At 37.3% G+C, this 25,815-nt stretch overlaps 1 protein-coding gene across 5 annotated transcripts in view; it reads left to right on the forward strand.

The window, feature by feature from the left end:
- Positions 1 to 25,815, forward strand: part of SUGCT (succinyl-CoA:glutarate-CoA transferase) — a 285,135-nt gene that overhangs the window by 153,756 nt on the left and 105,564 nt on the right. The window contains exon 13 of one of the 5 annotated variants that reach the window (XR_015797729.1): positions 2,373 to 2,911. The exons of the other annotated variants lie outside the window; for them this stretch is intronic. The gene's annotated coding sequence lies outside the window, so the exon portion shown is untranslated. The remainder of the gene's footprint in view (positions 1 to 2,372; positions 2,912 to 25,815) is intronic. 5 annotated transcript variants of the gene reach the window in all.

The following is a 25,815-nucleotide window of genomic DNA, read 5'->3' on the forward strand; positions in this document are numbered from 1 at the left end:
CAGCATTTCATTAGGGAGGAATTGCAATCATAGTTGTTATAGCAATGTTATTGATTGTTGAACTGGAAGTGTGCTATGTGGTCTCCTGGCTCTTCAAGTATGGTTGGCTTGCTATGATTAAACTGATTGGACTGTGGAACATCAGCGTATTGCCACACGTACAGCTGAGTTGAATTTCCAACAATATCATACATATTTTGGAGGCTCAGACGGTCTGCTTTCTATTATTCAAAAATTAAATAAAAGACCCAGTGACTCAGTTGTTTGGATCTAACACTCTTACTGGGCTTACAGCTATAAGGTTGTCAGTCTGTTTGCCACAATTGTCCTGTTTGAAGGAACATAACAGTTCGTTAAAACATTTGGGTAGAATGAATGTCTTTATTCCCAGACTCTGTTTGCTGTATCTCCACTTAAAAGATCTGAGGTTAGCATAAGCCTTGGGGACCTTAATCCAGAGTACACCATACAGAGCTACGTATATCACTCATTTGGAATGTCAGCTTCTTATGTTATATTAAGTACAAAGAAAATCTATCCACCACTGAATTCATAAGTTTTATATTAAGTCACCCAAAATGGTGGAATTTACTGCATTTGTCTATGTTTTAGGAAGTCTTTTGTTACCAACTGCTTCTGGGCAATTAAGGAGCAGCAAAGTAGTATTTAGAATGCTCTCTAATATCAAACCACAATCCAGTTAAAAGGAGAGGATAAACACAAGTAAATAAGGAATTGATTAGAGTTTGTGGAAATTGTTTAGATTTTGGAGGAATTTGCTATAATCTCTAATGGCAACAAGTGATGTTGAATTTCTGATGCCAAAATGATGACTAGATATGAAAAAAAAAGCAATTTACTTCATTTTCCTTGCATTATTTGTGATTTCTTCAAAGCATTCCTTATATGTCCTCTTGGTCTGAATTTGCAGGCAATTTGATTTGCTGCCAGATGCTCCATCTTCTTAAGCTCGCACCTCTCTATTGAGCTCTAATGTTCTGCCCAAAGCATTTTTTTCTCCTTCCACCTTTAAAAACCCCAATTTAGACCCAGCAATTGAATAATAATGCCAATTTAATGTTGGGAGAATAAATAAGGCTTTAAAACATCCATTGTTTTGTCTTTCAGTTGCTTTGTTATGCAGTTGCTTGAGCATTCTTAGACTATTATAGTGGAAATCAGATTGGATTGCATCTGTTAAAAGTTGCATATTAGTTAGGTTGAGGTGTGGTTTTTTTGGTGCAAATATGGGAAGTCTGTCTTGTCCAGCCTGAAGAACCTACAATTAAATCTCTGCCTATCTTAATCCAACTTGATGACTTGTGAGACCAAAGCAGCATTCCATCTGTCAGGCCAGCTAAAATATTTTATTTTATTTTATTTATTTATTTTGCCAGCTAAATTCTAACGTTGTGAACTTAGACAGCTAGTTTGGAATAGAGTCTCAAGAAGAAAAAACTATGTGTTGTGGGAAAGCAATTTCAATATACTAAAGATGACTGTTCTATCTCCCACGGGCAGTAAATGAGGTATAGGGCTTAAATTAAAAAAAAAACCGTGTATTGAGTTGAATCCTTGTAATTAGAAATACCAGGGCTGAACCTTAGACCTTCCCCATATAAAACTGATACTCTACCAATGACCTTTGATTCCTCTTCAGTGTGCAAAACTACAGCAAGTGTAATAATGTTGCTAAAAAATAGCTGATTTGTAAGTGGAATCTGACATGTTCATAATTCTCAACTGTGTCATAAATCCTGACTTGAGTTGAAGGTATTTTGTTTTGTCAGCCAGATACCTGTGAGCGCTAGATTGGGGAAAATTAGAAGTAGTGGACCTGAGACTAAATCAGTCTGTTAACAATAACAATGCACAAGCATCAACCACTTTTGTCACCCAAAAATGAATGTCCTCAGCTGTTATGTAGCATGTGTGGAAGGAAGGAATGTGAGATAAGATCAGGTAGGTAAGTGGATGGATGGATGGATGGATGGATGGATGGATGGATGGATGGATGGGCAGATAGACAGCTGCCTGAGTCTCACGATGTGCAATTGCTCGTTTTCTGTGCACATCGTGCACACCCAATATACTTTTCCCAATCAACACCATCAGCTCAGATCTCATCAGTATATACTTTATGCAAATGTATGCTCTCCCCACCATCATTATATTTACTAACTCTCAATTATATTTTATGTTGTTGTTCCAGTTGTAGAGAATATTTTGGAGCTTTTTGCTATCATTTTTTTGTTTTAACCACCCTAAATGATTTGGTTTCATCTATAAATATGGCTTCCACGATGCCCATCTCTAACTCTCAATACTTTATAAAGAAAATAGTGTGATTCTTTTTTTTTTTTTTTTTACAGTCAAAGAGTAAGTGAAGGAGTTTTCTACTATAGATCCTTGATGGATTCCACTGTTTACATCCTACTCATCATTTATTTTTGCTCTCTGCTTTTTGTTAATTACTTCTATAAGAAGACCTCATCTCTTGATCTACAACTGCTGTGTTTGCCCAGTTGTTTTTGTCAAGGGGGTTTGTTGAAAGTTTTTTGAAATATCTAATACACAGTATCTACATCCACATATTTTGAATGGCTTGCCTGCTGTGGATGCTGAGAGCTACAGTATAATCTAACATATTTGGTTAAAACACTGCGAATGAGAATGATTCCAGTGTGAAGTTAGGCTGCCAAGACTCTGCTGTCTCGGAGTCCGTCTTCTCCAGTAGTTCACCTGAAGTCTTTTCCAAGAAAAGAACCAAGGTCAAAGCCTGGCTCAATATAACTATTTCTACAATAAGAAGTTTGTCATGAGGAAGAATGGCTCAAGCACAGAGACTATTTCTAGGAGATAAATCCAGCTGCCTTGCTATGTTATTCATGGCCATGTACATAAAGAACAGGTAGGTAGAGTTTTACCAGGTGGGGACTTTTGAAGAATTAGATGTCAAGGTAAACTGAGTTTGGTCTGACCCTAGGCTGTCACCCTCCTTCTAACAAGTATTCTCTGGCTATTCCTTTAAGTCTTAGAGTAATAGCTTCTGGGCAGTAGTTTTTTGAGGTGATAACTGGATGTAGTTACCTAGGCCTACATTGGTCAAGATGAAGCTGTAAAGCTAAAAGGGCTTGTATGTGTGGATATATATGTGTGTCTATATGTGTATGAATGTAGGAAGCAGAATGTATTACTACCAACACTAGTACAGAGAATATTTGATTGGAAATACTAATTCTTCCAAATACACAAGCTCTCCTTATTGGTTGGAGGGGATGTTTTTGGAAGAGGCAAATGTCTTCTTAAATATCAAGGGAGAGATGAATCAAAAACAAGAGAATGGAGGGGGAAAACTCTCTCTTCCCCCTCTCATTTAACTGGTATTCACTGCAGTATTTTATTCCAACCTTAAAACAAAACTTTTGGACTCCAGGCATTTTGTTTCAAGTTTGGAATACTCAAAATGACTGATCTGAGCTCAAAAACATTTCATTGTTGAAATTTGTACACATCTCAAGGCAACATCAGGTTTAGGTTTAAGAAGCCTGACATAAGAGTGTAATAGTGTCATACTGACATCTATTACCTTTAAAGTATACAAGTGTAAGATAGCTGTGTGGCTATGAATTCATCCTGCTGCTCTGGTACTAGAACCTTATGCCTTTTGATGAGTTATAATTCTTGGGAGCAAACATTCTGGCTTCAGACTGGGTGGGGAGTTCTGTGTTTTTGCAGTTGTTCTTTTGTGATCCTGCCTCTCTTGTTACATTGCTTCTGGTATGTAAGAATGAGCACCATGATAAGCAGAGCATTAAAGAGCCAATGGTAAGAATAAATTGAAAGATGCAAGATTGTAGTTAGTTTGGGAATCTGCAGAAGGTATTATCATCTGCATTTTAAACATTTCCAGCACATAAGCGGCTAATTCAGATGTAACATTAAACTGTAACTAGGTTTTAGAGGAACAAACTTAGCTGTGTTCCCCTGCTCTTCCTTTTCCAGCACAATTGCAAGGAGAAATTGGGAAGTGTTCATTATTGTTGCTTTTCATGTCTGAACCTGTGTTGAAGCTTAACTATGTTTGATGGAAGCCAACCAAATTGTGCTTTATGAATCTGGTTAGTTTTATTAAGCACACCTAAAATTAATGACGCTGAAAGTTGCCGGCCAGAAATGGTCGACGCTTCAGCGGTTCGAGTCCAGTCTTCGCATTAACAGAGTGAGCTCCTGTTTCCTCCCCAGTTCCTGTCAATCCAACAGTTCGAAAACTCACGTGAGTAGATAAATGGGTACTTTCACTCCGGTGGGAGGAAAAATGCTGGTGGCGCCTTGCAAAAGGAGTCAGGAGCAGTTGCTGGTAAGCACGAAAAAACCATGCTCGCCCAAAAAGGGCGCAAAGCAACGGAAACCCCGCCTCCTGCACTCGCCAGCTGGGCTCTGCTCTAGGAAGAAGGCACTGGCAAACCACTTCCGAAACACCTTGCCTTGAAAACTGCAAAAGGACTCATCCAAAAGCAGTCACTGCAGAGTCGGTAACGACTGAGCGCAGATAAAAAAAAAAAAAAATTAACCACGGTTTAGGGTTTGACTAACCTAAAATGGAAACATAAGTTTCTGATCTCACAGAAAAGGAAGAACATGTGCATCCAAGAAAAAACTAATATTAAGCCATGGTTTGGCATTGGTATTAAATGTAGCCTTTGTGAAGATCAGTCACTTGATAAACTCACCTACCTACCTACCTACCTTTCATCTGTCTGTCTGTCTGTCTGTCTGTCTGTCTGTCTGTCTGTCTGTCTATCTATCTATCTATCTATCTATCTATCTATCTATCTATCTATCTATCTATCTATCTATCTATCTAAAAGGAATTGGATCTTTTTGCATACTCCTATCACAAACTTGTTCTCCTGTGTACACTTTGACAAGTGTGCCCACTGAACCAGAATGGTATTTGCTTGGTTGTTGTAAGTTCCCGTTTGTGTTCTCTGTTTATGGATTTTTTTAAGGTATGATGTGACTTTGCAGTTATTTGGATGAGCCTGTAGTTTCTCCAGCTAATGTGTTTATGTAGCACTCCTCAGTCTAATCAAACAACATTTGTTAAATAAAATGTGCAACAACAAAAAAGGAAATAATTTTTTAAAACCCAGTTAGACAGAGGGAACAAATTTGTGTATTATTAAACACATTCCAACAGTGCCTTTGAAACTTTTGTGTGCTTTGTGAAAATATTTGATAATGTGCTAAAAGCAAACAAGTAATAATTCTAGTTGATGTTGTATTATTTGCACAGAGTTGTTTGCCTGAATTTTCAATATAATCCAAGTTTGTTCTTTTGCCACACACTTTCCCTTTCTCTTTTTTCCCCTTTTGAAAACTCAGTCTTGGTTATAAAAGTAGTCATAACTACTTTATTTGGCTTTGAGCATCAAATATTTGTTTCTTTATATTTCTTATGTTATACATAAGCTGTGGATAGACCATCTATTAGATCTTTTTCAGCACACACCTTTATACACACATGAAATATAAAGCCACTGATATTTAGGATGAAAAGTTCATAATTCATTAGACTTCATCCTGTGCAGACTGTGGTCATAGGATATCACATCCTGCATCCTCCATTCACTGCACTGAAGGTTTAATTCTGAAGCTTTGTAATTGTTCTTTTGATTCTGGTAGTACAGGCCTGAACCTAAAGCACGAGCATGTGCATGAAATAGTACAGATCCACACTGGTGCACACCAGAGCATCTGCTAAAGACTAGCATGCTACATTTTATTTTTTAAAACATCTAAGCTTCCAGTCCTTCTTAGCAGGATTTTCATTGGAATAGAGAGGTTGTTCCACTCTTTGCTGTAATAGCTTGTAAACTAAACTTTCTGCTCTTTGACGCCAGTCAAAGGGACAAGGAAATTTGAAACACTGGGTTCAGCTCTGTTATAGTTTTTTCTCCCACGACAGATATTTGTTAGTAAGTTTCACTAGTATTGCAGCTTTCAACATTTGTGGTATCCTGACATCTTTTCCCCCTCTCCAATCATCAAGGCAGAGCTGCTCCTAAAGATCTCCCCATTCTTTCATTGTTTATGTTTCTCATAGTCTGCCTTGGCTCCCGATATTCATTTCCTTGCCTTTGCAGATAGAGAAGGTAAAATAAATAAATAAAACAAACACTTGTTCTGAAAATGATCAAGCAGTGACACTGATTCATTCACATTAAGGTTTTATTGCTCCAGAAGATTCTTGTCAGAACTTGTGGCTTAACCTTTTTATACTGCATGAAAACTACAGGAGCCATATAAAGAAAGAGAAAGTTTGCAGTGCAGTATTTTATGTTGAGCATTTCTCATTAAGAACTATGTGTATTGCACTGTTTCACGCTGCAGGTCTCCTGTTGGATCTATTCCCATCCTCTGGCAACAAAATGGATTTTACAAAAGTCTGCTTTGGGGTCATTTTCTCTTCCAAGTGATGTTAGAAATCTTAAGAGCCTCTCCCTCTTAATAACAAAGAGAGGTGGGGGGGGAGCATTGAGATATTCCTCCTGTAAATTAACTCATTCCCTTAACCAAAGCCATATGAAATCTGGGAAGGCCATTGGTAGTTCCCTTCCTAGCCTTTGGGAGGAGTCCTCTTTGGCTTATCTTAGAAAGAGGAGCAGGGATATGTCCTCTGGAGGAGGCTACTGAGAGGAAATTAGCTACAGAGCTCCTGTTTCAATAGGGAGATTTGCAATCCACTCTATTTTTAGTCTGCTGATTTGTCCACATCTGGAAAAGTTTTGCACACATAAATAATCTCATCTGCCACAATGAAACATGACTAGCCAAAGGCTGCTGCAATTGTCTTTAGAATAAAATTAATTGATATATGAATATTAATTGGTTGATCTGAATTGTGACCTCTGATGGGACGCTCACGATTCAGAGTGTAGGCATGGTTATTGCCAGGAATAGCAATGCTACTTGCAAGATGGCTTCTTTCAGTGGAGTCCAGAGGGAGACCATCAAGCATGAGGTTTGGACCACCAAGAATCTTCACTGCATATGAAGCAGCCTTTCAGTGTCAGACTCGTAGTGCTTCCCAGTTGCTCAAACCTGTCTGACTGAAGAAGCTATTACAACACATAAATAAATGCTTTCTTTGCTTTTTAAAAAATTACTGGCTGCGTTTCAGCACTTCTGTGTAAGATTTTTAAATGTTGAGGGCTTCTGTATTCCTTAGAAGTAGCCCAGAAGAATTACTTTGGCAGGAGGGAATTATTTTCACTTCATAGTGCCCGTTGCAGGACTTTTGGCCAGTGTTTTTTTCTCCTAATCAGCCAGTCCTCTAGCCAGACACTATAATAAATACCAAGACTCTGGCCCAGACCCTCTTGAGCATTAGGCTGCTGTTGACTTGCACCTTCTTGTGGGGTAGATACATCCTATCACCCAGATAATCACTTAGTAGTTGGCATTTATTATATGGGGAGGGTGTGTGTGTGTGTGTGTGTGTGTGTGTGTCTTTTTTATCAGAATGTTCTCAAGTGCGATATGTATAACAACATTGGGCGATGATATGAACATATCTACAGGTTCCACTAGGAGACCATTTGTATTTCAGTCCTGTAAACCACCTGAGTTTCAGAACTCTCATTGGAGAAGGATTATGATGGAGCTGAAAGGACCACAATACTAAAAATCTTTCTAATACATGTCCTTACATGCCTCATGCAATCCATAGCCACAGAGGCGTCCTTCCAGGGGTGGGTTTAGGAGAGGACAAATCGAGCAACTGCTGAGGACCCTGCATATGAGAAGATATTTGTACAATATCAATAAATGAAAAAAGGAAGCAGAGTTCACTAGCTTCCTCCCCTTAGCCAGGTAGTTAAGTGCACCAATTTATTTGTGTGATGATATTTGATACAGCCAATTTTTAAGAGATTAACCTTCAGCACCCAGGTGGCAACATATCATTATCAATGCGGAACACAAAGAGGAAAGTAAAAGCAGCAAGAAAGTCAGAGGCAAACAGGTAGTAAGATTTTTTAGAGAAAAATATTAGTATTGCTGGTACTCAAAAGAGGGGAAAAAACAGTATTCTGTGTAGGTCTCCAATGATGCTTTTGTCCAGGGCTCAAATACTCCAAGGCCACCACTGCATGCCTTATTGTCCTAAAAGTATATCATGAGGAGTAGGTGGAAGTAACACAGGATGTGACTATCCAAAGAGAGTATAGGTGTCCCATAACTTGGGTCGGAGGTATGACCAACTCTTAACTCTTGTTATTGTGCAAAACTTCACATTTCCCATTTGCTTCCAGAAACACACTGTTATTTTCCAGGTCTAGCTTTTAATACTTATCTCTTGCCTCTATAGTGGCACATTAGGAAATCCCAAACAGCAGCTTCTCTCACATATACTGGCCTTTGGTATGTTCAGTCCCCAGCATCCCCAGCCAGCACGGCTATATGGTAAATTTCACTTCTTGGAAGACAAAAGAAAATCTGTCTGCATTGTCCCCACAGCTCCACAACTGGAACCTTATTAGTTAAGCCTGGCATTTAATTGTGGAAAACCAAATCTTTCAAAAGTGCATGAAAGCATCAGCCAGTGTTCTGCTTCCTTTCCTTTATGTTTCTCAGATTTGGACAAATAAGGTCTTAAATCTTTTATTAGCAAAGCATCAAAAGTGAAACACACTGTTAGTAATATCCCTCTGGCAGGTGACATACCCCTTTCCACTGGCAGGCTCTGTTTGGCTTTGGGAGTGGGGGGGAAGAATGTGATTACTGCTCATAAAAGATAGCTTTAATTCATATTTATGTCATAAGAGGCCCTGGTGCTTGTGTCAAGCTGCATGCCTCCAAGTTATATGACTTTATGTTTTTTTAGCACTCCCTGAATAACAGTATTGGGAAACTGCTAAAGATGTTTGCTGTTTTTCTGGGTTTTAAAGATGTATTGTTGTCATTTTGAAATGCTGGCACTGTTGAATAGGAACAAAAAGTTTTATAACATTATCCCTTCCTGCCAAACACCAACTCTACCCCTTTCCTCCAGATTTAAAAAAGCCACAGCTAAGAAAGATCACAGAGGGAAACACACAATTCAGATAATCGCTTTACTGTATCTAAGATTAACATGGACGCAGATGTTTCAGTTTATAGTTTGATCTCACATAATATATACATTCAACAAAATCCTGTTTTGTATTGCTCCTATAAACATTGAAGTCTGATAAAAGCCTATTGGCTTTTCTGTCATCTCCTTAAATCGAAAGAGTTTGAATCAATGTTCAGTGGAGGAAATTATTTATTTATTTAGAACACAAGATCTCAGTGAATTCCTTGTACTCTTGTTACTTTTTCCTTGACGAATCTTCTTTATTTTAAGCTGACAGAAAAAGGAAATGATTGTTAGACTTTATTTATATATATATATATATATATATATATATATATATATATATATATAGCCTTCCCCAGTCCTAATAGACCCTGGATGGGGTACAACAAGTCTAAAAAAAATGCAATAAAGACATATATAAGAATCAGAACTCAACAGTGAAAAAACTAGTATATTAAAGGCACCATTCGCTTACTACCCACTGAACAGTATTGTTTCGCCTTGTTTTCAAAATACTCGTAGAATAAAAAGATCCAGAGCTAGGGGAGGGTGAGATATCACACTGAGTCTTGTTTATAGCAAGTTATCCCTTCAAATAGAACACATGTGATTGAGCATCCAAACCATTTATTGTTTGGCTATCAGTGAGCCTATGTCATCTTTTTTAATTCTCAACAGATGATAAGCAACAACAACAAATTTTACATTGGTACCCATTGCTAAATTAACTGTAGCCTAAGACCAAATAATTTCTGCTTTGCTAATTAATGTGGAGAAACTATATATCAGAATAGCACTTGCTAGTGTTGACTTAGACCATAGTTTTTGTGAATTCTGGAAAATAGAGTGAACTGTAAATGGTCTTCCCCAGTATGATATATTGATATCATCACTATTAAAAATTGATGTTTTGTTTTAGCCAGGTGCTTCTTAAATAAGATTGAATGAGTCCTGTTACTTAGGAACATTGTTCCATGACTTAAGACAATGATTGCACGCCAGATCTGGCACCCTCGAGTTTCAAAGAAGTCAGGTTCCTGGGTGCCTTCAGAGAACCAAGTGTTTGTTGTTGTTGTTGTTCTTCCTTATGTTTTCTTGCCGTGCTACCTTCTTCCATGTTCTCATAGGTGTAGAACATATGGATCCATGCCATGAATCTCCTCCTTTCCCTAAATAATCAGAAAAGCCTCCAAGCACCAAAAGTGAGTCCCACTGCTCCTTCCAAAATAGCCAATGTTTTCACAGAACTGTTCAGAGAGAATTCACAGCACACTGTTAAATGCAGTTGGAGGGTATCATCCATTAACATAATGCAGCAGAAAAGGTGTTGGATTATGTCTTAGATGTTCCTCAGATTAATGGATTGTGAAGCGGCACAGCTCATTAATAGTACAATTAATGTAATCATGTCAGTGAAGCATAGCACACCTCCATCTCCTGATATATAATGGGTATACTCATACTCAGTTATGTACAACTAAACTCTACAAGATGTATGCTTTGTATCTGAGTTTCAAGACACAGGTGTTATTACAATATTATCTTAAGCTTGTTTAACAGTGAAAACTCAGAACAAAACCTGTTCCTTTTATTGGCAAATAGTTTGCTGGTGCAGAGCCAGCTAAACCCTCTCAAAGGAGGGGCTTACTCCCATTCCATGCATAGGTCTGCTAAGTGCAAATATAGGAAAGTGTTTCATATATAACAAAATGGAAAGCAATGTGAAGAATGTTCAGTGGAAGGAGCATTTACTTGTAAAGTTATAAAGCCCTGATATAAGCAAGAATTCATAACCACCTCAAAATTGAACAGTAAGTGTTAGATAATATCCTTGGATGCTTCTGCATTTGCTTCCTTTGTTGCTGAGATCCAAAGTCTGTTTCTTTTCTTGTTGTTGATATTAAATGCTTTAATTTTTAACCATCCCCTTAGTATTCTTTGTAATTGATAGAACAGTCACATTAGCTAAAATACACCTAGGGGCCTTTTTGAATTGTCATCATGCTGCAGCACTCAGGCAGCATTTTGAATGAAAGCCAAGAATAGCTTTGAATAAGTTTGTGTTGGATAATGAGCTCTGCAGACATCTCAGATATTGTTTTCAGTCTATAAGGTGGTAGACCTGTTGTTTAGTATATTTTCCGTGTAAGTATTTTGATCTTCAGTATAAAACTCAATATATTTTTAGACACTACATTTCCAGGATTGGAACCAGAATTTTGCAACAATATTTTTTGAGTGATGATGATTTCTGCCTAGTCTTCCATTAAAAACAATTAGAATAAACCAGGAATCACTTTCATCTCCACATTCTTTGAGGTGTTTAGTTCTTTCTCACTGAGGTAGAGAGATTATTACATAGATTTGTATGGAACTAGAGTTCCATAAAAGTTGTATTTGGTAGGAACTAGAGGACAAATAATCTATGCTTATATTTAGAGCAAAAATCTTTGATGCAGCACACAAAATGCTTTATGGCAATTATATCCCTAACTCTTACATAGAGCAGCATTTCTAGATGTCTGCTTAGAAATAAGTTCCATTCAATTCATGGGACTTATAAGCTTCCATTTCTCAGCAGAGATTTGTTCAGCTCCATCCCTCTTGTGCGTCAAGAAAATGATGATGACCTCTACATCTTTTATAGGAGGGTGTGTTATAACTGAAGGTTGAGTTTGAGTCCATCACATTTCTGTTTCATTTTTATCTTTTCTGATTTTGTCATTTTTTTTTATATGTATTTAGGTTCTTGTATTTTTTAATTTTATGTTAACATTGTTAGCTGCCCAGAGCGTCCAAGAATGGATAAGCAAACAAACATAATAATAAATAAAATTCTACCACTGACGTTGTAGGTGGGCAAGGGAGATCTGATTGACAAAACTGGCATCACAGTGTTGCAACATATGCTTTGCCCCTTTTCTATATGCATTGTGACATCACATGCATGCATGCCACAAATGGATGGAGCTTACAGTGCAATGCGACACTATTTTTATCATTCTGATTCAAGCAGTGAGATTCTACAGATGCCACTGAATTCTGTATAACTTTATAAAAGTCATTGTGATCCAGTGAATGATACCAATTTCCTAAGTTACTTAAGGTATGTATATGTATGAATATATGTGTATTGTGTTGTGCTGAATCGTTATATCACTGTCTTGATGAAAGGTGAAACATGGATGAAGACAGAATGACTTCCCAACAGGTTTAATAGAAGATGTTGTCCATCTCAGAAGATATAATCTTTATATTTGGTATCATTAATATTCCTAGGATTCATATTATTCTGTTTTTCCATATCCTTTACCAGCTGAGATGCCCTGATTTCCAGGTTCTGCATTTGACATTTGTCCCTGGGACAAAGAACAGGAGGTCAATCCTGAAAGGAAGTGAATCAAACAAAATTGAGGCTAGAGACCTGCCCATCAGGGTGGATCCCAGTTATCCCACTGGGAAACAGAAGAACAAATGAAATACTTTCATAGTCCCTATTACCTTAATATGCATTAAGGATTTATGTGGGAAGGTTGAAAATATTTTATTCAGCTGATTTGGTTTAATAAAAATAACATTAATTACTAAAGTTTTATAAGTATAATTTAATGGCCAACAGCAAATGCTATAATTGTTTGGGTTTTACCTCTCTTCCCTACTTTTAATAAGTGATTTATTAAAACAATCAAATATATTACAAATATATTGCATTTATTCTCCTGTTTTAAAATAACTGTTTAAAATAGGATTCAACCTTTTCTAGTATGTTTTATGTTGAATAGCAAATGTGTTAATAGCCTAGCAGAGTCTGTCTGGAACTAATAAATTTATACCTCAAATAAATGTTTCAGGACAAAAAAAATCATCTCTAAAAATTATTACTTTTTTGTGTAATTCTGGACAAATCCAGATGTTGTAGTCAAGGGCAGTTATGATTCCCCCCAACTCCCCAGCCTTAGCATATGAAAATAATTTCTTCTCACTTATGTGAGAGTAATTTTTCTAATATTTATGACTGGCCAAACCAAATTTAAAAAGGTAAAATTTTGAAAAATTGATCGTATAGTTGCGTATGGGTTTTGAAGTTGCTCCTTCATAACAACAATTTACCTTACTAGCCTGTTTGACTTACGTTTTAAATGAGTTTAATTTATTGACAGTGGAATGGAGCAATTTCATCCCCCCCCCTTTTTTTTTTTTAATAATGGAAGAATTATCTTGGTTTTATCTTACTGAAGTAGAAGTGGACTAAACTTCAGTTCTTGCATTTATTGTTTCAGGAAATACATTAAAAATCAACTGTTCCAGAAAACATAATTCTCTCAACAACAACAGACAGGTCAACAAACTCAAACATGTGTTTTGTTTTATGCATGGGGAACAAAAACCCAACAGCATTTTGTGGCTCAGAGGTTTGTCTCAACCAGCTTGGGTGGGATCTGAAACCCAGAACATTTTGGTTGTTCTAGATTTCAGTCAAGGCAAATCCAGAGGAGATTTACAGGGGGAGCAGCACAAAACTAGTGAGCCTTTCCTATCTAACCCCGCATAGCCCATGCAGCAGCCCACTTACCAGTCTTCCCAGTCTCTCCCTTCCTATTAACCACTACTGTTACACTTAAATTCAAGGATGGGGTCATCCACTCCTGGCTCATCCACTCCTCTCCCAGCTCGCCCACTCCTTTCCCTGATCTTTCCTGCACTTTTCTTTCCCTTATCTCCCTTTAACCATCCCAGCTGTGCCTCACCACTGTAATAGCCCTTCTTTCCTTCCTCTCTCTCCCACCTCTGCCTGGAATATGCATGTTCTGGACCTGTGCCTGGGCCAAACATTGATGTTCTGGATCTGTCCCCAGACCAAAACACAAAGCACAGCAGTATTTTGGACATTTCTTCTTTCAGGCATATGGGATCTAGAAACTGATGCTGAATTCCTTTGTGTGTGTGTGTGTGTGTGTGTGTGTGTATCAATCATGTACTTGCTCACAACAACAAAAAAGCTCTTCTAGAATTTGTTTTATATGGAAAATGGAGGCAGATTCCTAATGCAAAATACTAATGTTCAAACTATGAAAAGCCCAAAAAGCTCCTGAACAAAACTGAGATATTAGCCCAAGAGGTGACTGACATAGCAAATATCATTGCTACAGCTGATTTTTAAGAGGAAACTCTCCTCTCCTGTTTCACTCCCTTTCTTACGCACCTGGCTAGTTGTACCATATTGACCAATAAACAGCTGCTAACTGAGAAAATTGTGCTTTGTAAAAAGTAGTTCAGGATCTGTTTACTACTCTCTTGAGAGGCTTTGAAGTGGGAGGGACTTCTTTCTCGCCAAGATGTTTTTTCTTTCACTTGAAATTATTGTCTTTCTGTTTAACTCCAACGCTTTTATCTCCTCCATTTTTTTTTCTAAAGCTTCGAGGAGCTTTGGGTTTCATACATCTGGGAACATTAAAACTTATATAACAGCTTTCTCTGACCTGGTGCCCTCTGGATGAGTTGGACCACATCCACCCATTATCCCTAGCAAGCACGATGGGAATTTTGGTCCAATAAATGTCGAGGTCATCAGATTAGGTCTTTGAGAATTTGGAGGCATAGTTATATTTCTGGTAATTTGTCCATATTTAGGTGTAATGTGTGCATGAAAAATTGGTTCATATCTATTCTTGAAAGTCTGGTTACAGATGTTGTAAAAAGTGTATTTTAGAGGCACTTGCACTTACTGAATGCCCTTCTGCAAACATCTTGTAGTACTTTACAAAAAAATGTGAAAAATTAAACCAAACAGGATATGAAAATGCAATGCCAAAGGAATGAGTCCTTAGGCGTGATCAAAATTTAGCTAATAACATGAAGAGTTTAATCCATGAAAGGAACTAAGTTCTCCAGGTTAAAAGAAAATAAGCAGGAACTGCTAAGCCGCAATCCACAAACCACTTAAAACTTTAGCTGTCCTAAAGTCTTCTCCTGGACTAAACTGGACTTGTTTAGAGTCTTTTCTGGCTGAAAATGTATTCTAAAACGTAGCCTCTACTGTAATAAATTCAAAGACCATCTATTTGCCTTCTGCTTTATTCTCCTAAGAAATGTTCATCCTTAATTTTTTTTTTAAAGCTATAAATACATGCAGGTAGGTCAGATTAACCTAAATATCTGAAAGTAATCTCACTTTCTAGTAAAATAAATAGAAAGAAGCATTCTCATAGGAACTTAAGTTCAACAATGATAGTTTATTTGAAAAATCCTATATTGCTGTTACTTGAATGAGTACTTGAATGTTACCACTGCCAAAGTTATCAGGATAGTATTTAAATTCCTACGCTTTTGTTTCAAAGATTTATATTGTAAAACAGAGCAGAGAGGGAGTGAAGAGCATCTTTGCAACATACCAACCTAGGACTTTAAAGAAAGTAACTTGCATCTCAGCTGCATTCCCACCATAAAAGTTTGTATCTTTTGATGATCTTTTGATGATCTCATGACATCTACTATAAATAGGAATATTCCATCTGATCATTCATTTATACAGTTTGCTTTTGCATTAATACCCAAAAGCTAACTCAATTATAATGCCAACTATAACTTTTTAAAAAACCAATCCTATGCAAGCTGCAGTCTTACCTGTATAACTTCTCCTTTGGTGTACTGAAATATAATTTAGGTTAACTGTCTACACTGTTTTGACCTTCTGGGAAAGAGGAAACATTTGTAACCTAGCTTTTAATTCCATATGATTCTCAATGTATTTGAGAATCTAACACATATTAGGTGAAGTTTATGAGGTTTTTGTTAATTGATATTTTAAAGCTTCTAGTACTTGCATGGGGGTACACTGTCAGTTGATAATACTAGATCTATAATAATCAAACTATGCTTTCTGTATATAATTCATCCTGAGCATACAAATATTATCAATCTCTAGCTGTCTTGTAACTCTTCTAACTCATTTTAAGGACAAATATTTGAAGGTAGTAATAAATAAAATAAAATGTATAAACTACATTTATAGTTTCTAAATTTAATTCAAAAATTAAATACTAAAATATTTAATAAATTTCTTGATTTACGTATTGCAGAATTCATAATAATTGTGAGTTCTTAGGATGAAAAAAGTACACACACACACATGCACACAACTTGCAGTCATTGATGTGTGCCCAAGACAATTTTACTGAAGAACAATTCAACAGCAGAGACAGGCCACTACTTGAACACATAGCAAAGGCACTATTAGTTTAACTAAAGACCATAAGAAAAAATCAAATTGCATTGGCCAAACTCTAAATCCAATATTCTTTGAATCCCATTCATTAAAACCCAAGTTTCATTTGATTCAAAATTAAAGTTTATTGTATAAGATATTCTTTTCTGATAAAATAATTATAAATTCATATGATTTTAGCTTAACAAGCACATGTTTTTCAAATAAGATATTTTTTTCCAAATTTCCTTAATCAAATTCATATTAATCAAGGAAATAACTGATATGTCTATGAATTACTTGCAGTATACAGTATTGCAGATAGGTCATCTTATATTATCTATTTTTTAGATTTTTTTAATTGCTTTTCCAAGTGCTGGTCATAGATTGAATTTTCTAAAAAACCTAGTAGTAATTCTTTAGATTGCAATATATTATTTTATATCAAAATGTATATATCACAATACATAAATGAAAACAAATAGTTGTTATGTGCTGATTGTTGTTGTTCAGTCGTTAAGTCGTGTCCAACTCTTTGTGACCCCATGAACCATATAGCACCAGGCCTTCCTATCCTTCACTGCCTCCCTGAGTTTGCTCAGTTTCATGCTCATTGCTTCAGTGATGCTATCTAACCATCTCATCCTCTGCCGTCCCCTTGTCCTTTTGCCTCCAATCTTTCCCAGCATCAGGGTCTTTTCCAAAGAGTCCTCTCTTCGCATTAGGTGACCAAAGTATTTGAGCTTGAGCTTCATTATCAATCCCTCCAATGAGCAATCAGGGTTGATTTCCTTTAAGATTGACTGGTTTGACCTCCTAGCAGTCCAAGGGACTTTTAAGAGTCTTCTCCAGCACCACAGTTCAAAGGCATCAATTCTTCAGTGCTCAGCCTTCCTTATAGTCCAGCTCTCACAGCCATACATTACTCCTGGAAAAACCATAGCTTTGATTATGTGGATCTTTGGCAAGGTGATGTCTCTGCTTTTTAATATGCTGTCTAGGTTTGTCATAGCTTTCCTCCCAAGGAGCAAGCGTCTTTTAATTTCATGGCTGCAGTCTCTGTCTGCGGTGATCTTGGAGCCCAAATAAATGAAGTCTGTTACTGCTTCCATTTCTACCCCTTCTATTTGCCAGGAGTTATGTGCTGAGCCATTCCAATAAGAAAGAGGTTTTTTTATCTCATGAATTTGCATCCCAAACCTGCAAACCCATGTACAAACCAGTTATGTATTTTGGCCCATGAGAATCTTGTTCATGGTCATGGTTGATGGGCTGCATCTGGCATGGTTAGCTTGTAGTATATCACAATATATAGTCTTTACATTATTTTAATAAGTAATCAGAGGAGAGGCTGGAAGAGCAGTTCAATAACAATAGTTATTTGTGTTATGGTTATATTTTGATTTACATCCTACCTCTCCTAGAATTCATGGCTGTGTACATAGTGCTCCCTTTCTACATTTTTATACAACAATAAACCCTTGGGGCAGGTTGGACTGTTTCTCCAGTTTAAAGTCTGAATGTTTCTCTTCGATGAAAAAAAATCTGGTTAGCAAACTTCATTAAAATTAAGGAAGGAATCCTCAGCACTCCATTCACTGCTTTATTCACTTTTTCCTTTCTGATGTGAAGCAACAAAAGCCACAAATTCTTGCCATTACAAAATGCAAATATGTTGTCATGGATCTGTTTTATTTTTTAAACAGTTACACACGCGCACATATACAAATGTACATATTTATGTGAATAACAGCTAAAGTAAAATAGACATCTATACGAGTAGAATTTTATTATATGTTTGAGGGAAATGAATTGAAACATGTGCTCTAATCCTCGGGAGTCTGTAAGAGTTTTATGTACTTCTTTTAAATGCTTTCATATAGCAATATTTGTAACAACAGATAATTAGGATTCAGGCTGAAAGTTAGAAAGGGGTTTTAAGTTCTGAAGGAACAGAGTGCTGGAATGAACTGCCAAGAGATGTTTTAGATTCCCTTTCCTTAGAGGATTTTAAGAAAAGATTGGACATGGATCTGTGAAGGGATGTGCATGGTATAGAATGTACTCTCTCTGGATAGGAGATTTGGAGAACACAATTCTCTGTGTTCTTTCCAGCTCTGTGAGTTTTTTTTTGTTAATGTAGTTTCAATAATTAGTCCACAGCATTTTCCCTTTCTCCTCTCACAGCAGAATTTAATATTTTCCTTTTCGTTTCTTCTTTGAACTATATAACTGTGACAATTCTCATGAGAGGAAACACAGTACATTAGCATTACAAATACTTTTTTTAAAAAAACACTGGAAAACCCAGAATCCCAATGGAAAGGTTTCAGCTGTGTTCCTTTCCTAAGAGTGTGATACATGTCTGGTCATCATCACTTCTATTATTGTACAGACTAAAGAAAGAAATGGTCAAAAGTTCTTGTGTGACCTCTTTGACAGCTTCCAGGGCTAGAAGCAAGTTTGGCAGGCTAAAACGCATTCTCTGTTTTAAAATAATTGATTTTTTTTAAGGATATATAATGTTGATTACATATTAGTTCACTTTGGGTTATATCTGTCAACAGTGACTAATCTGGTGAAGGAGATATTTAAAATGTTTGGCTGCCCCTCCTGTAGCAAGAAGGGAAAAAGTCAACCTTCTGATCTGAATGAAGCACCGATTTGTTTGAATGAAAATTTATTTCCCTTTTTTTCTGGCACCTGAAAAGTAATTTAGATGAAAATCTCAGATTCTGAAAATTCTGTAGTCTGGTTTATGTAGAATTCTACAACTTACTTAGCTTCCATGTGAGAGGGAAAAAACTGGGCCAACTAGCTAACACAACTTGTCATTTGAACCAATAATGCTGAAAAAAGAGGCTATAAAATAAGATGCTATAATAATAATTTATTAAACTTGTATGCTGCCAGACTCTCTGGGCCCATATTTATTTATAAATGTATTTGACTACATTTGCATAAATAATGATTTTTCTAAACTTTCTTTTGATCGCAGTGAGAACTATTGGGCATCTGATTTTTTCCTGCATGTTTATGAATTTTCTAGAATACTATACATTTATAATGCATCAGAACCACATTGGACGAAACAATTTTGCTGTTTAAAATTGAACAAAAGTTATGTTCTTCTACTGTATAGGAGATAAGCACAACAAATTATTAAGAAAGAATTCCAGAACTGGTGTCATAAGGATGGGGTTGCACTGCCCCAGCCAGACCCAGTGAGTAATCTGGGGATCCTCCTGGACTCACGACTCCTGCTTGAGCAGATGACAGTCGTGGCTAGGAGGGCCTTTGCTCAACTCCATGTTGTGCACCAGTCGCACCCTTTCCGAAATTGGGAAGCCCTTCTCTCAGTCATTCATGCCTTGGTCATCTCCCGTATGGACTATTGCAACGTGCTCTACATGGGGCTACCCTTGAAAAGTATCTGGAAGCTGCAGCTGGTGCAGAATGCGGTGGCACCAGCAGTTGTGGGTGCCTCTAGGGCAGCGCATGTAACATCTCTGCTATGTGAGGTGCATTGGATGCCAGTTTGTTTCTGGGTCCAAAACAAGGTGTTGGTCATGACCTTTAAAGCCCTTCATGGCATGGGCCCAGGTTACCTGAGGAACTGTCTTGTCCTGTCTTGACATCGACCCATCCCATCCGGTCCAGCAGGAAGGGTGTGTTACAGACCCCACTGACTAGAGAATTTCAACTGGCAGGGTCTGGGAGGACAGCCTTTTCTGCTGATGCCCTTGCCCTGTAGAACATCTTGCCCCCTGAGGTGAGATTGGCCCACATTCTTCTGGCCTTCCGGAAGAGCGTTAACACCTGGCTCTGTCAACTAGCATGGGGACCCAATAGGGGTTTGCAGTACTGGGATGGTTGGTGGATTGAGGAATAGGTTTTGATTGCAAAACCTACTCCATGAGTTCTGTTGTCAGTCTGTGGTTTCCCTTTCCAAAAAAACATATATCCACTTGCTGCTTCCTGTAATGAACTCTCGTCTGCCAGCCCGGCCTCACTGAGTACAGCAATGTCCATGCTATACGAAGTTTGGCTGCTATGGGTGCTGTTCGTCTTTCAGGCCTTGACACCTGGTCCAAGGGCTGCCCACATGCAGGTTTGTGACTACAACTGCGAGTGATCATCTCCACCTGTTGCTTCGCCATTCCCCCATCACCTCAGGGCTCAATGAATTAGATTTGGACTGAGATGATTTGCAGATGAGTTGTAGATGAAGATGAACTGCATAACAGAAACCTGTGTATGATGGAGTTTTAAGTGGAAGAGCTATTGCACAGGGGCAGTCCCACTCTCTTGGCATAAGAGACCTTAATCCAATGGCACGGAGACCTCTCCTGCTGCAGTGGATGACCAGGGCGTCAAAGTATTGTGTCATGCTCTTAGTGTCCCACAACGCCTGCTGGTCCTGCCTTCTTGACCATTGGACTGTTGACCAGTCTCCTCCACTCAATCTGCCAGGGCCTGACTTCACACACTGGGATAAACAAATCCCCTATCTCACCGAAAGTCGAAGACCCATCGGCTACCCTGAACTGGTTTGGCCTGTCTGCCGAGATGGTTTATCAGGTGTGGCCGCTGCATGTGTTACAGCTACTTGGAGCCACAGGTGAGAGCTGAGCGCCAGGTGGGGACCAAAGGTGAACAAGCAGCCCTAGAAAGGGTATGGCAGGCCCCTACATCAGAAATGCTACCCTTCTTATCCATGTTATTGCCTTGATTTTTATCTCCCTTGACTTCCTAGGAGATCCCCTATTTTATTTTACCCTATTTCACACATAAAACCTAAGTGCAGTGACCAATACAAGGTCTCTGAGTGCATTTAATTTACTAACATTTAATTCTTGACAGCACTAGTCCAACATTTTTAAAGCATTCCATTTTTTTCTGGTTATTATTTTTCAAATTACTTTCTTGCGTCTGTCTTTTCAGATATTTTATGTATGATGCTTCTCAAAATCCTATTTGGAAAATACAGCGAAAACAACAGAAATAGATTTGTAACAAAACTGTGCAATAAAATAGTATATAAACAACACTGCAAAGAACACACATCTCTTTATAAAATTTGTTCATTAAGCATAGCCTTTTATTAAAGGGATTAATAAATAGTTCCCCTCTATACTTGCATTTGAAGCTACCTCTTCAAATTTAAATCATAGTGCTGCCTTCATTCTTGATAATAACAAATAAAATTATGCACATCTATTGCCTTATAGGAGGATATTTTTAGAGTTCACTATACAGCAACATTCTTGTTGCAATTAAAATATTAATGATTAAGATAACATTAATTTGACTTCTGAGGACTTTCATACTATTCAATAAAACTGTTGCTAGTGTTAAAACAATGGGCTGATTCAGAGTTAATCATCTTTAGAATAGACCCATTGACATTCAGTGGAATATTCTAAGTGTGACAGAATTTGGAGCCAGTCCACTAGGTATCCTATACTGTCTGCATCATTGTCTCTCAGGAAACAAAAAACCTTGTTCCTTGTTCAAGATTATTAAAAGTGGACAATTTGAAAAATCAGCAGCTCATAGCTCTTAGAGCTGCGTTTTTAAAAATTCAGTCAGAAAGAAATGCTAGGGAAACAGATGTTTTAACTTTTTTTTGTTTTTTAAGAGATACATTCATAGATTTGGATGTTCTTAATATGTAACAAAGTATGTTACTCCTGGTTCAATACGGGGGGGGGGGGGAGAGAAATATTTTGGAGAACTGTCTGAACCCAATAAGGGTATGCTTAAAACTAAAGCTGTTGGATGTTGTGTACATCAGGGATAAAAATCAGTGCATGATCTGGAAGGTGAGCCAACTGGCCAGCACTATCCTAACATTGTGTGCCTGACCAGCAGCCTGACAGGAAGGTGGACTTGTGCTTCCCTGTGCTTTTCATAACAAAGGGTGCGTCCTTGCTGTGCAGGGAACAAAAACTGTGCTGCCGTCTCTGCACCTGCTGCGCTTTGAATGTAAAAGCACACTCACCCCAAAGTTCAGTTGTTTCTTTCATTCTTGCCAGTCAGTAGGCAGTGTTGGTACCATAGCTTGTATTGGCATAGTTAGTGATGATTTTCCATGGATAATCCCCGAACACAGGATACTTCCACGTAAATTAGAACCTGCTGATGAGGATGCATTATTGACCCCAATTGTATAATGCTGGTGTGTCCCAAATGTGTGCTTAGAAATGAAAGAACTAACCTGTAAAGTGCATAATATATTACATCAAAACACTTTTGGGGGAAGCCTCTTGTAAGATCAGTTTAACCATATCATTAGGTACTAGACAGTGACAGAATTACACCCAAAATTCTATCTTTCTCTTTTCCTCCCTTGGTCTTTTTTTTTTATGTAGAAAGCCTGGAGTGAAATAAATATTTTTGCCACATACTGTTTTCGTGTCTCTTCACATCTCTGATCACTCAGAAGGTTCAGTGACTTTGGGGCAATTTAAACCTTTGCTTTACTTTGGATAAATCCTAAACATGACTGAATCAGCTCATGATTCATCAGAAGCGAATGCATACCCATATCAGACCTTTGGCATTTTAAATTGTGTTCAGCTATCTCAAGAGACACACCCATGCCAGAATTTGGAAATATACTGCCATATTTTTAAAAGATGGCAAAAATGTAAAGTCTGCAAAGCTGAGTATCTACAAAATTCACATTTGATCGTTCACACTTGTACTTACAGTTTTTGTAGCTTTCAAACTGTTAAACTGGCTGATTGATCATTGCCCGTTTGCTGTTATTTCGCCTCCAAAATTCCTTGATGCTGAAGCTGCAATCTCTCATCATGTCATTGAGTCACTGCAGATGTGGAAAATTAAAACATGAGCCAAGCTACAGGTAAGCTGAAATAACAGACTTGTTATCCTCTTCTTTTACTGTGGCTCAAAAAATTTAGAAAAATGCTTTGGAATATTAGGACAAGAAAAGTTTGACTATGGCAAGATGCTGTGTTGCAGATAAAGTTGAGAAGCAAAATATTACAAGCGACAGATACCTTGCTCAGTATTTCTAATAAGAGGTTGGACATGGATATATTCTACCCTTAATTCCTTTCCTTAATTTAAATAATCACAGAGTCACTAAATATTATTTTTCAACAAAATAGAGAAGGCTGAGGCTGCTACAGCTGGAAGTAAGGAGCTTGACACTAGACAAGACCATTATCAAACATGGTCCAGGTGCCTTTTACATCCAAGGCTGAGAAATGAATTGCAAAAAATCCACTAATGTGTAAGAGCAGAAGAAAGAAATATAAGATTTAAAGCCTGCTCTATTACATATAGTGGGCTGGATTGTTACATTCTTCAATCGCTAAGCTCCTTTGTAATTAGGTCTTTTGGTGACTACAAGAAAAAGAACTTGTGTACTCTAGCCTTATTCTTGACTCTTCAACCATTAGCTCTGAGAAGTGACTGAGTTTTTAGAGAGAGGTTAACCCCTGGCCAAATATGTGACACACTGAACTTTGTTTGCTTCGTAGTCTGGTGGTATTATGCTTTTTTTGTGTCTTTAGTTTTCAGGCAACACAATTCTGCAAAAGCAAATATATCTCACTAAATATCCCCTGTGATCTTGTGCTACTATGGTCATTTAAAAGGTTTTGTTAGCTATGCTAGGAACTGATGATACTATGATGGAAGGGCAGGGGTGGGGGCTTAATTCACTTAAAGAAGTGAATTAAGCCCCCACCCCTGCCCTTCCATCATAGTAGCCACACTCTCTTGCTGAACTGGAGGAAAATAATGTTCTGAAATTGGCATGGCAAAGACTTGGAAGCCAACTAAACCCTTACTGAATGCTGGAATTCCACAATAAAGGAAAAGTAGATGGGAAAACAGAAGATAAGGCAGTGGAGTGCAGTGACCCAGATTAGTTTGTTGAACATGTACAACAGGTCCAGCCAGGTTTTCTTACTCTGGAAAGGCATGTGCGGTAGAGATCAGCGGCCACACTCTTTCTACTGAAAAAGACAGTGTGTAAGATTTTATGCTGGGAGACAATGACCTGATCTTTTGGCATCCAGTAACTGCTCTATGACCTGGAAAGGCAGTAATGGAAATTTCAGACCAGGCCTGATTGTAATGCTGTTCAGTTTTTGTTTCTTATATCTTTGCTCCTGTGAATATAATTATAAAACAAAGCTCCTACTAGTGAAAAGGGCGGAACAACAGTCAAAATTTTGGGGAATTTTTCCTAAAAGCATTGGAATTTGGCAAGAAAGATTCTCTTTTTCCTAAAATCAGGTTCATAAAGTTTACAGGTAGATGAAAGAGAAACCTTCAATTGTTTTATAAGAATTTCCAGGTTTTCAGTAGCACAGTAGTCTTTTTCCAAAGTCTAATGTGGACATGTGTCTAGTGATGTAACTGCTCTTATTTTTAAAAGGCTAATTTAGAAGAGATTCTCTTGATACAGATGGAAAGTTTGACACAGTGCAGTAGAACAAGAAGCAGCTATCTTCAGACATTTGAAAAACAATACATTTCCCTGCAACGACTGTACCACTATACAACTTTTTAATCTTCAATGACACTGTTTGCAGTCACAGCAACCTAGCCGATGGTAAATGTTCTATCACACAAATGCATTCAATGAACCATTTGCCGCTGATAAAGAAGATTTCAGTTTATTGATTAGTCAAATAACCATATCAAATCATAACACATCATAATGATAAATAAGCGAAGAAATAAGGGGATTGTATGTTTCAGTGTTGTGCCATGTGACAAATCAAGCCCTTCCTGTATTTGGAAAAATAACAATTGGTATAGTCCAGTAAAATGTGACTATAGGCGCAGCATAAATTGTTCCTAAAACGACACCAGGCTTTGTCATCTTCAGTACTACTTCCTACAAGATATTTATCACTTTTTATTATTACTTGGATCTACCTATTTGTTGCTCTATAATTTGTTGAATATAATTCAAGTATTATAAACAGCTTCCAATAGGTTTGATAATCCCACAGGTTTCTCATGCCAAATGTTATAAAGTAAGTCCCATCAAACAGTCTGTTAAAATGGCACTAATAAAGCAATACCCAATAACTCCAATTAACTTTTTAACATTTAAGATTACTCTGATAACTGTCAAGTCAAAATGGATGACTTAAAATTTACATTAGTTTAATGATAACTACTTTCCCAGACTTAGAAAAGCTAAAAAAAAAAAAAAAAGTATGCTATGTATTATAATCAGTTTTAATCCTTATTTGAATATTACTGCGGACTTCTGTAAACATTCTGCTGTACATATCTTTTTAGGAATTCCTTAGATTGTAAGTCAAGTTTTATGAGCAGTGTATAATTAGGAATGCTCATGTTTTGAAACAAAGCATTTTTTCTTCAAGGTTATGCAAAATAAGAATATTTTTAATGAATATCAGAAAATAGACTTTTTAGCTTTTTGTTCAAAGTAATAAGGGATTAATGTTATTTTTTAGCAAATTCTGTT

The sequence above is a fragment of the Python bivittatus genome, unplaced genomic scaffold, assembly GCF_059951505.1.
Source record: "Python bivittatus isolate LINGU-HERP-01145 unplaced genomic scaffold, Pbiv_v1 ctg000610_np1212, whole genome shotgun sequence".
In the NCBI taxonomy this organism is placed as follows: domain Eukaryota; kingdom Metazoa; phylum Chordata; class Lepidosauria; order Squamata; family Pythonidae; genus Python; species Python bivittatus.